The following is a 10,867-nucleotide window of genomic DNA, read 5'->3' as shown; positions in this document are numbered from 1 at the left end:
TCATAGCGGTCTAGCCATCACAAGAGATTGGAATAAGGTCCTAGGGCAACTGAATGCATGTGGCTGAGTCTTCGATGATGCCTGCAGGCCCCTAGACCAGCCAGTTAGGGTGTCAGCAAAGACCGCTAGTCTTATGGGATTTTCCTTCTTCTTTCCTGGCTGTTATAGTTTCTATCTCTTCTTTATATACAATGTTAAAGGTGTTGTTGCAAACCGCGGGGGTAACGTAGTCATCAGGAGTGCAATTCAGAAAAATCTGGTTTCTGTCTATTCTTCTTCTTTTTTTTTTTTTTTAAATCAAGCATATTTTAATATAGTGATGATAAACCTGAATCCAAATAACAAAAATGCTTATATATAAAAAAAAAATTTTGTGCTGGGGCAAGCCGAGGATAGTCAAGATGAAGCCGAAGTGAAGCAGAAGGAGCTCGGGCTATGGGTTACAGTTCAGGCCTTGTTGTAAATGCTGAATGTGATGTTAAGCACGTCTCATTGCCTCTGTGGGTCTCAGTTTCCTCCTCTGTAAAATGGGCTGGTTTAAGATGATGATCTTTAAGGCTCCTTCAAGCTGTAAAAGTCTGAATCAACGTGTGTGGGTGTCTGAGGAAGGGCTGTGGAAACTTGGGATGCTGAAGCATGCACTATTATTTATAGACCTATCACAATCACATTGGAATGGAGCTGCAGTCCTGCCCTGCAGAAATGCATCTGATAAATGATTTATTTATTTATTTTATTTTATTTTTTATATTTTTAATTGTACTTTAGGTTCTGGGGTACATGTGTAGATCATGCAGGATTGTTGCATAGATACATACATGGCAAGGTGGTTTGCTGCCTTCTTCCCCCCATCACCTATATCTGGTATTTCTCCCCATGTTATCCCTCCTCACCCTCCCCACACCCTCATCCCTCCCCTGACTGCAGTGTGTGATGCTCCCCTCCCTGTGTCCACATGTTCTAATTGTTCAACAGCCACCTATGAGTAATACCATGTGGTGTTTGATTTTCTGTTCTTGTGTCAGTTTGATGAGAATGATGGTGTACAGATTCATCCATGTCCCTATGAAGGACACAAACTCATAGTTTCTTATGGCTGCATAGTATTCCATCTGTCTATTCTTAAAAGTGAGGAGGATGTAACAACTATGTTTTCTTTCCCTTGCTGAACCATCAGCATAGGGTGAGAGGCTAATTCCCCCAGGCACCCTCCCCTACCCCACATTTAAGTTGTTTTTTCCACCATGTCATGAGTCAACATAGTCCTGCAAATACAGGGAGCTTTTCTATTCAAGGAATTAATTTTTTCCTTTTGGGAGCCACCTTATTAGGCCAGGTCCCCAGTTCTTGAGACTGGTTTCACAGCTTCATCTTAGCATTCTGATTAAGATAGGGAAGCAAAGGAGAAGCTGTGCTATCAGTTGCTGGCTGCATTTTGATGAGGGTCCCCTGAGACTAATTAAATGCTCTGTACACCTTCCTGAGGCACATTTTTGTCACAAATTCAATCCCAAGCTTTGGTTTGAAGCCCTAAAAAGGAAAACTCAATCTTAGGGACCCAGAGGCAGTCACAGCCAAAGGCCTGGACACTTTTCAGGTAAGCATGACTATCCCTGTTAAATAACATTAAGGCCTTTTACTCTACAGGCCTTCCACTTCATGGATGGAGGTTATGCTTGCATCCATGACATAAACAAGGTCTAGGGAACCTAAAGGTAACACACAGTGGGCAAATAGGACTTTGTGAGGTGAGTGAGAATATTCCTACCAAACAGGCCTCCCATACATGGGTAGAGGTCATACTCACATCCACAGGCAGCAACCACAAATGTCACTGGGACTCAGGGATATAATGACAGAGGACAAAAGCAGATGACTCTTTTTCTCTTTCTCACACAACCCAGGTTTTTGCTGGAAAAGAGAAAGGACCTAAGAGGAACTCTTCTCTTCCATATGGGTAAACAGTTATCTTCAGCCTGCACTCCTCTTGTTTGTATCCTGAATCACTGGAACTCCTTTGACTCTCAGTCTCTGGAGGAGTACCTAATATTCCTTACACAAAGGTATGGCTGGATTACTTTCTGCAGGCAGGAGAAACCTGGCCTCAGAAAGGGAGTATTAATTTTAATACCATCCTGCAGCTGGACCTTTTCCATAAATGCAAGGGCAAATGTCCCAAAATCCCATGGAAATCTTTGCCTTGCATGGTAATCCAGACCTTTGCCAACATTGTAAAATTGATTCAGCCCTCCTAGCTGCCACTTAGGAGAGGCTGCAGTGGGGATGAGCTTTGTATCTCATATAATGCCAGGGAAGTGGATAAGCCTTATTCTATTGGAAGAACAGCAGTACCATTGGAGGACCCCAAATGGGAACCCAATGATGAAGAATTTTAGGGATGTAAGGAAGTAAACCCCATAGGCATCTCCAGCAAGGGAGCAAACTCCCTCTTGTGCTGCTCCTCCTGCTCCACCCTATCCCTCCTATACAGTTTCTCTCTCAAGGTTGTTCTATCCTAAAAATCCTTATTTTAGGCAGGCCCCAGTCTCACTCCAGCTCCTACAACAAATTCCTGGTGAATATAGCTCCAGTAAGGTACAGGTCCCCTTTTCTCTATAGGAGTTAAAGCAAATAAAGGGGGATCTTGGCAAGTTCCAGACTACTCTAATAGTTATATAGAGGCTTTCCAGAATTTAACCCAAGTATTTGAACTCTCCTGGAAAGATGTTATGTTACTTTTAAATCAAACACTGACTACCACTGGAAAGCAGGCCACCCAGCAAGTGGCAGATAATTTTGGCGATAAGCTTTGTATCTCATATAATGCCAGGGAAGGGGATAAGCCTTATCCAACTGGCAGAATAGCAGTACCATTGGAGGACCCTAAATGGGAACCTAATGAGGAAATGGGAGAATGGAATAGGAAACACTTTAAGGTAGGCATGTTGGAGGGCTTATGAAGGACTAGAACTAAGCCTCTCAATTACTTCAAACTATTTGTGATAGACCAGGGGTTAGATGATAATCTCAATGAATTTCTGTAAGGGCTAAAAGGAGCCTTGGTAAAGCATACCTCTCTATCTCCTGATTCAGTCAAGGATAACTAGTCTTAAAGGATAAAAGTGGCCACTTCTGTCTTTTACAAAGAGATTGGAGGAAGCCACAGAGAGAGAAAGAGAGAGAGAGAGGACATAAAAAAAAGGCAGAAGCTCTAATGACTGCCTTGCAGGCTTACAAACCCCCAGTCTCTGAGATGCACCTGTTAACTGCTACATAGGTGGCAAGCCATGGCATGTTAGGAAGGACTACACAGGCAACATAAGGAACCACCTCGATCCTGTCTAATTTGTGATGGGGTACACTGGAAGGCAGATTGTCCCCAGAGATGTATGTCACCAGGTCCAGAGTCAGTCTCTCAAATCCTCCAGCAGGACTGAGAGGTCAAGGGGCTCCTCTACCCAGTTCCACTGGTTCAGACCACCATTACTATCCAGGAGTCCTGCTTAATTCTGAAAGTTAAAGGGAGGAAGTTGAACCTCTTCCTAGACACTGGAGTGGGTCTTTTAGTTTCCCTGTCATCCTTTTTAACCTGGGCCTCCCCTCTTCTCTTAGCACAACCATGAGAGACAACTCTGGAAAGTCTTTAACCCATTATTTTTCTCAAATCCTTACTTGTAGTTGGGAAGACTTCCTGTTTACTTATGCCTTGGTAATTATGCCTGAAAGCCCAACTCCTCTACTAGACAGGAATATTTTGACTCATATGAAAACAACCATCCTGATGGCTCCAGGATAGACTCTTTGGGTACCCCTCACGGAGACTGATATTAACCCAGAAGTGTGGGTAAATCAAGGGAAAATTGGCCAAGCCACAACCACCACACTGGTCCAGATCCACCTTAAGACTCCTATACCCTTCTCTAAGCAAAGAAAATATCCCCTAAAACCAGAAGTTACAAAGGGGCTAGAAGCCACCATCAGTATTAAGAATGCAGGGTCTCCTCAAACCCTGCAACAGCCCTTTAACAACCCAATATTGGGGGTACGAAAGCCCAATGGGAAATGAAGACTGGTCCAGAACCTCTGCCTCATTAATGAGTCTGTGGTTCCAATTCATCTAGTGATTCCTAATCCGTATATTCTTCTAACTTAAATACCTATGAGAACTAAATGATTTACAGTCCTGGACCTAAAGGATGCCTTTTCTGTAGAGCATTACACCCCGACTTCCTGTAATTGTTTGCATTTGAGGATCCGTACAAGCAGACCACCCAGCTAACCTGAATGGTGTTACCTCAGGGATTCTGAAACAGCTCCCACCTGTTTGGGCAGGCATCAAAGTATCTCTTTGAGTTCCTTTATCCTCAGATTAAAGTTTTACAATATGTAGATTATAATCTCCTGTGTGCCCCAACTGAGGAACTCTCTCAGGAGGGCAATAAGACTCTTCTTAATTTTCTGGCTAACAAAGGATATAAAGTCTCAAAATTTAAGGCTCAGCTCTGTCAGACTTCAGTGAAGTACCTAGGCCTAGTCTTGTCAGAGGGGACCAGGGCAGTAGGTGAAGAAGGAATCAAGCTCATCTCCTCCTTTTCCTTCCCCCAAGTTCTCAAGTAGAGAAGTTGAGATAATTCTTTTGCTTTACAGAATTCTGCAGACTATGGATCCCTAGGTACAGTGAAATAGTGTGTACTTTATGTCACCTAATAAAGGAGTCTCAGGCAGCTAAGACTAACTCTCTAATTTGGAAACCAGAGGCTAAAAAGCCCTTTGACCAATTAAAACAAGCCTTGACTGAGGCATCAGTTTTTAATCTTCCAATAGGGAGAAGAGTCAATCTTTATGTATCAGAAAGGAAGGGAATGACCCTGGGAGTTCTAATCCAGTCACAGGATCCTGCCCAGCAGCCTTGTAGGCTACCTAAGCAAGAAGCTTGATTTGGTGCTGAAAGGGTGGCCAGCATGCCTCTGAGCAGTTGCAATGGTAGCCTTGTTGGTACCAGAGGCTACTAAGTTAACCATGGGGAATAACTTAATTGTTGATACCACACATAATGTGGAAGGACTGCTGTCTTCTAAGGGGAGTCTCTGGCTAATGGACAGCTACCTTCTCAAATATCAAGGTCTGCTATTTGAGGGATTTGCAGGACTGTTAAGAACCTTCCCTCACAAAACTCGGCCACCTTCCTCTCAGAGGAAGCTGGGGAACTTGAACATGATGGAAGATAATAATGCAAACCTATGCCACCAAAGAGAATCTCAAAGAAACTCCCTTAGAGAACCAGACTTAACTATTTTTATGGATGGAAGTTCCTTTGCAGAGGAAGGGATCCATAAGGTAGGGCATGCAGTAGCCACCCTGAATGACATTATTGAGAATGGACATCTCTCCTCAGGCACAAGTGTTCAACTAACTGAGCTAATTGCCCTCATCATGGTGCCTGAATTAAGCAAGTGAAAAACAATTAACATTTATACCAATTCTAAGTGTGATTTCCTAATCCTCCATGCCCATGCCACTCTCTAGAAAGAGATGAACTTCCTTATAGCTAAAAGGTGTCCCGTTAAATACTATCAGAAAATTAACAAACTATCACCCTCAGTTTTTCTTCCATGGTAAGCAGCAGTAATACATTATAAAGGCCACCAAAAGGGGATGGATAAAATAACAAAGGGAAATGAATTCACACACCAAGAAGCTAAATTGGCTGTGAGAGGGCCCCAGATTTCTAATCGACTTGAGGGCCCTCTGATCTGAGAGGGCTCTATAAAGGAAATATAACCTCAGTATTCTGCAGAAATAGAATGGGCCACCTCTCAGTCCTCAGGATGGCAGCAATTGGAGGATGGCAAACTTTATCTATCAGCTTCCAGCCAATGAAGAATTCTTAAAATCCTCCACAAAACCTTTCACTTAGGTAAGGATAAAAGCCATGAATTGGCCCAAAGCTTGTTCTCAGGTGAAAATCTGCTAAAAACAGTCAAACATATTGTTAATGCCTGTGAGTCTTGCCTTAAAAATAATTGTCTCAACTGATGACTCCTTCTTCCTGGAACCAAAAGAACAGGAAGTTACCCAGGGGAAGACTTACAGATAGATTTCATCTACATGTCAAAGATAAGGGGCATCAAGTACCTCCTGGTGTGGGTAGATACCTTCACTAACTGGATACAAGCATTTCCATGTTGGACAGAGAAAGCCTTTGAGGTGATAAAAGTACTAATTAATGAGATAATTCCTCACTCTGGACTTCCTAAGTACCTTCAGAGCAATAATGGCCACTTATTCAGAGCCTGTCACCCAAGGGGTCCTAAAGGCACTAGGCACACCATACCATCTTCATTGTGCTTGATGACCTAAATCTTCAGGAAAGGTAGAAAAGACAAATGGTATTATCAAAATACACCTATGAAACCTGTGTGAAGAGACTCATCTCTCCTGGATTACTCTTCTTCCCACAGGCCTATTATGTGTTAGAAACACCCCTTTGAAGCTGAGTTTAAAGTCCCTTCAAAATAATGTATGGATGGCCTTCACTACCAATGATTTCTTCCTAGACCATGAAACCTCTTATTTGATTAAACATTTAACTTCTTTGGCTCATTTTCAACGGGAACTAAAACAACTATTGGAAGACGGGTTCTGTGAACTAGGGTCACCTCTATTCAATGCAGGTGTATTAGTGCATTTTCATGCTGCTTACAAAGGCATATCTGAGACTGGGAAGAAAAAGAGGCTTAATTTGACTTACAGTTTCATATGGCTGAGGAGGCCTCAGAATCACGGTGGGAAGCAAAAGGCAATTCTCACATGGCTGCGGCAAGAGAAAATGTGGAAGATGCAAAAGTAGAAACCCCTGATAAGGCTATCAGATCTCGTGAGGCTTATTAACTTCCATGAGAACAGTATGGAGAAAAACCATCCCCATGATTCAATTATCTCCCACTGTGTGGGAATTATGGGAGTACAATTCAAGATGAGATTTGGGTGGGGAAACAGAGTCAAACCATATCATCCCACTTTGGCCCCTCCAAATTTTATGTTATCACATTTCAAAACCAATCATGCCTTCCCAACAGTCCTCCAAAGACTTAACTCACTTCAGCATTAACCCAAAAGACCAAAGTCTGAAGTCTCATCTGAGAAAAGGCAAGTCCCTTCCACAAATGAGCCTGTAAAATCAAAAACAAGCTAGTTACTTCCAGATACAATGGAGGTATAGGTATTGTGGAAATATAGCCTTTTCAAAAGTGAGAAATGGCTAAAACAAAGGGGCTACAAGCCCCCTGCAAGTCTGAAATCCAGTGGGGCAGTCAAACCTTAAAACTCCAAAATGATCTCCTTTGACTCCAGGTCTTACATCCAGGTCATGCTGATGCAAAAGGTAGGTTTGCATTGTCTTGGGCAGCTCTGCCCTTGTGGCTTTGCTGGATATAGCCTTCTTCCCTGCTGCTTTCACAGACTGGCATTGAGTATCTGTGGCTTTTCCATGCACAGGATGCAAGCTATAGGCAGATCTACCATTCTGGGGTGTGGAAGGTGGTGGTCCTTTTCTCACGGCTCCACTAGGTGGTGCCCCAGTAAGGACCCAGTACTTCCCTTCAACACTGCCAAACGTCTGTCTGGGCATTCAGGTGTTTCTATACATCTTCTGAAGTCTAGGTGGAGGTTCCATAACCCCAGTTCTTGACGTCTGTGCACCTGCAGACTCAACCATGTGGAAGCTGTCAAGGCATTGGGCTTGCACCTTATGAAACTACAGCCTGAGCTCTACATTGGCCTCTTTCAGCCACAGCTGGAGCAGCTGTGATACAGTGCACCAAGTCTCTAGACTATACACAGCATAAGGACTGTGGGCTCTGTCCACAAAACCATTTTTTCCTCCTAGATCTTCAGGTATGTGACGGAAGAGGCTGCTGCAAAAGTTTCTGACATGCCCTGGAGACATTTTATCCATTGTCTTGGTGATTAACATTTCACTCCTTGTTACTTACGAAAATATCTTCAGGAAGCTTGAATTTCTTATCAGAAAATGGGATTTTTTTTTTTAATCACACTGTCAGGATACAATTTTTTTTTGAACTTTTATGCTCTGCTTCCCTTTTAAAATGGAATACGTTTAACAGCACCAGTCACATCTTGAATGCTTTGTATTGCTTAGAAATTTATTCCACCAGATACCCTAAATCATCTCTCTCAAGTTCAAAGTTCCACAAATCTCTAGGGCAGGGACAAAATGTCACCAGTCTCTTTGCTAAAACATAACAAGAATCACCTTTGCTCCAGTTCCCAGAAACATTCCTCATCTCCATCTGAGACCACCACAGCCTGGATTTCATTGTCCATATCATCATCAGTAATTTTTACAAAGCCATTCAACAAGTTTCTAGGAAGTTCCATACTTTCCCACAGTTTCCAGTCTTTTTCTGAGCCCTCCAAACTGTTCCAACTTCTGCCAGTTACCCAGTTCCAAAGTCACTTCCATATTTTTTGGGTGTCTTTTCAGCAATGCCCCACTCTGCTTTTACCAATTTACAATATTAGTCAGTTTTCACGCTACTGATAAAGACATATCTGAGCCTGGGAAGAAAAAGAGGTTTAATTGTATTTAAAGTTCCACATGGCTGGAGAGGCCTCAGAATCATAGCTGGAAGTAAAATGCACTTCTTACATGGTGGCAGCAAGAGAAAATGAGGAAGATGCAAAAGCAGAAACCCCTGATAAAACCATCAGATCTAATGCGACTTATTCACCACCATGAAAACAGTATGGGGGAACCACCCCCATTATGCAAATTACCTCTCACCATGTCTCTCCCACAACATAGGGGAACTATGGGAGAACAATTCAAGATGAGATCTGGGTGAGACAGAGAGCCAAACCATATCATCAGGGGACTTAGTACCCTTAAAGGCACTTCCTTTCCTTTCTCCCCCTCTAGGCTCAGAATGGGAAAGACTTTAGATTATATTTCTTCTTCTGTTTCCACACTAAAGGGCACTTTCCATGCAACCGTGTTCTTCCTGGACATGAGACGAACTTGGGACCCACCAACCTGTGGGCATAAAAAGAGGTGTGACACTTTCCTGGCTGGCTTGCTGAGCTATGAGTAAGAGCAAAAAGGACTGTAACATACTCCTGACTGGTTTACTGAGCTGCAGGCAGTTGTACACTCCCATTTGTCAGACTGTGGGAGTGAATAGAAGCAACTCTTCTGGGGTCCCAGTTCTTGGAATTCCCCAAGCCAAAGCTGTAACACTATAGCCCTCCTGCCATCTGCTGGTGTTAGGCAGTCACCCCACGTGACAGGAAGCAGCAGCTGGCAGAGCTAGCTCTGGAGCCATGGGCCTGAGGGGGGTGATGGGACTGAATGAGCTGTAACACAAATGAACTGAAACAAGCCCACCCCCGAATTCACTGTGCTATGGGCAGTGGGAATGAGAGTTGTAAAATGTCCTCCCTCACCCCTTAGGGCTACACAGTTGCTGACACAACCACATTTTACTTGTCCAGTTATTGGTGCCCATAGTGGAAACTGCTTGTGGTACATCTGGCCCAGCCATAGCTTTGCATGGAGCTGGCACCTGTGCTTGTGCCTGAGGTTGCCTGCCCTGCAACAGCAGTCGGCATGCCTGATTGTGCATAGTGCCTGGACCTCATGCTTGCTCAGTCACACACCCCTCGCCACTCTGCACATGGCTCATCCTTGGTAGGTGTGGAATTTGGGCTGGTAGTGTGAACTGAGTACAGCCTGCTGAGCCAAGTGGGTGGAAGCAGAGGCAGCACTGGACATAGAGGTTTCTGGCTGGCAAAGCAACACCTAAAGGATCCTGTGACAGTGGCATCACGGATTTATGCATATGCTCAGACTCATTAAAGATACATATTAAATATTTGCAGTTTCTTGAATATCAATCATACCTGAATAAAGCTTTAAAACCCAACAACGAGTAATTTTGCAACTATCTATCTAAAAGAGAGGAAAGGATATAAATAATGTGTGTATATGTGTGAGTATGCCCATTTTAAATAAAGAAATAAGCAAAAATTTAATTAAAATATAGTTATCTACAGGGAAAGGAAAGAACAAGGACTGAAGGAATCAAGACAGAAACTAATCTATGCTAAATATGCCTTTTTAAAATAGATTTGACTTCAATACTTCATAAATGTTTTACATATTTACACAAAAATTAAATGAAAAGGGAGTTTCTAAATATGGAAAGTTAATAAGAAAACTTAAAAATGTATACATAATTTATCAAAATGTTTCAATTTGATTATATGTTGTATTGATATTTATAAATTATGAATGACAATAATTTCAATATCTCACAAGCTGTAAACTATTTGATGTAAAAGCTGCTTTTAGGGTTAAATCTGGAACTCTGAATAGTTATTTTTTTAAGAGGTGTACTGTAGATAATGAAAAGAAAAATAAAAGCAGGTCTATCACTCAAAGCACATTTATTATAATGATTAACAAAAAATTGAGTTATTTACCCTTTTCATAGAAACAGTTAACTTAGTGTTGTTAGATAAAACACTGTTAAATTTGAATTTCAGATAAACAATAATCATTTTTATAGTGTATCTATGCACCAAATATTATATAAGCCACGCTTATACTTTAATTTGCTAAATCTGGCAACCCTATATGAACCTCATCTTTAACCTGAAGGACAGAGCATTTTTATATTTTCTAAAAAATTGTATTTTATTTCATATTAGAGTAAAATAAGAAAACCTTTACTTTCCTCTTTTTACTTTTCTATTTTTGTGTTTAGCAAACTAGAACAAATTAGTATTTTATGTAAGTTCTAATATGTTTTATTAATAAATACACATTTAATAAGATGGTGTTTCC

The sequence above is a fragment of the Aotus nancymaae genome, unplaced genomic scaffold (genome assembly GCF_030222135.1).
Source record: "Aotus nancymaae isolate 86718 unplaced genomic scaffold, 86718_ANA_hifiasm-v0.15.2.pri h1tg000040l, whole genome shotgun sequence".
Taxonomy (NCBI): Eukaryota; Metazoa; Chordata; class Mammalia; order Primates; family Aotidae; genus Aotus; species Aotus nancymaae.
This window is presented reverse-complemented; position numbering follows the sequence as displayed.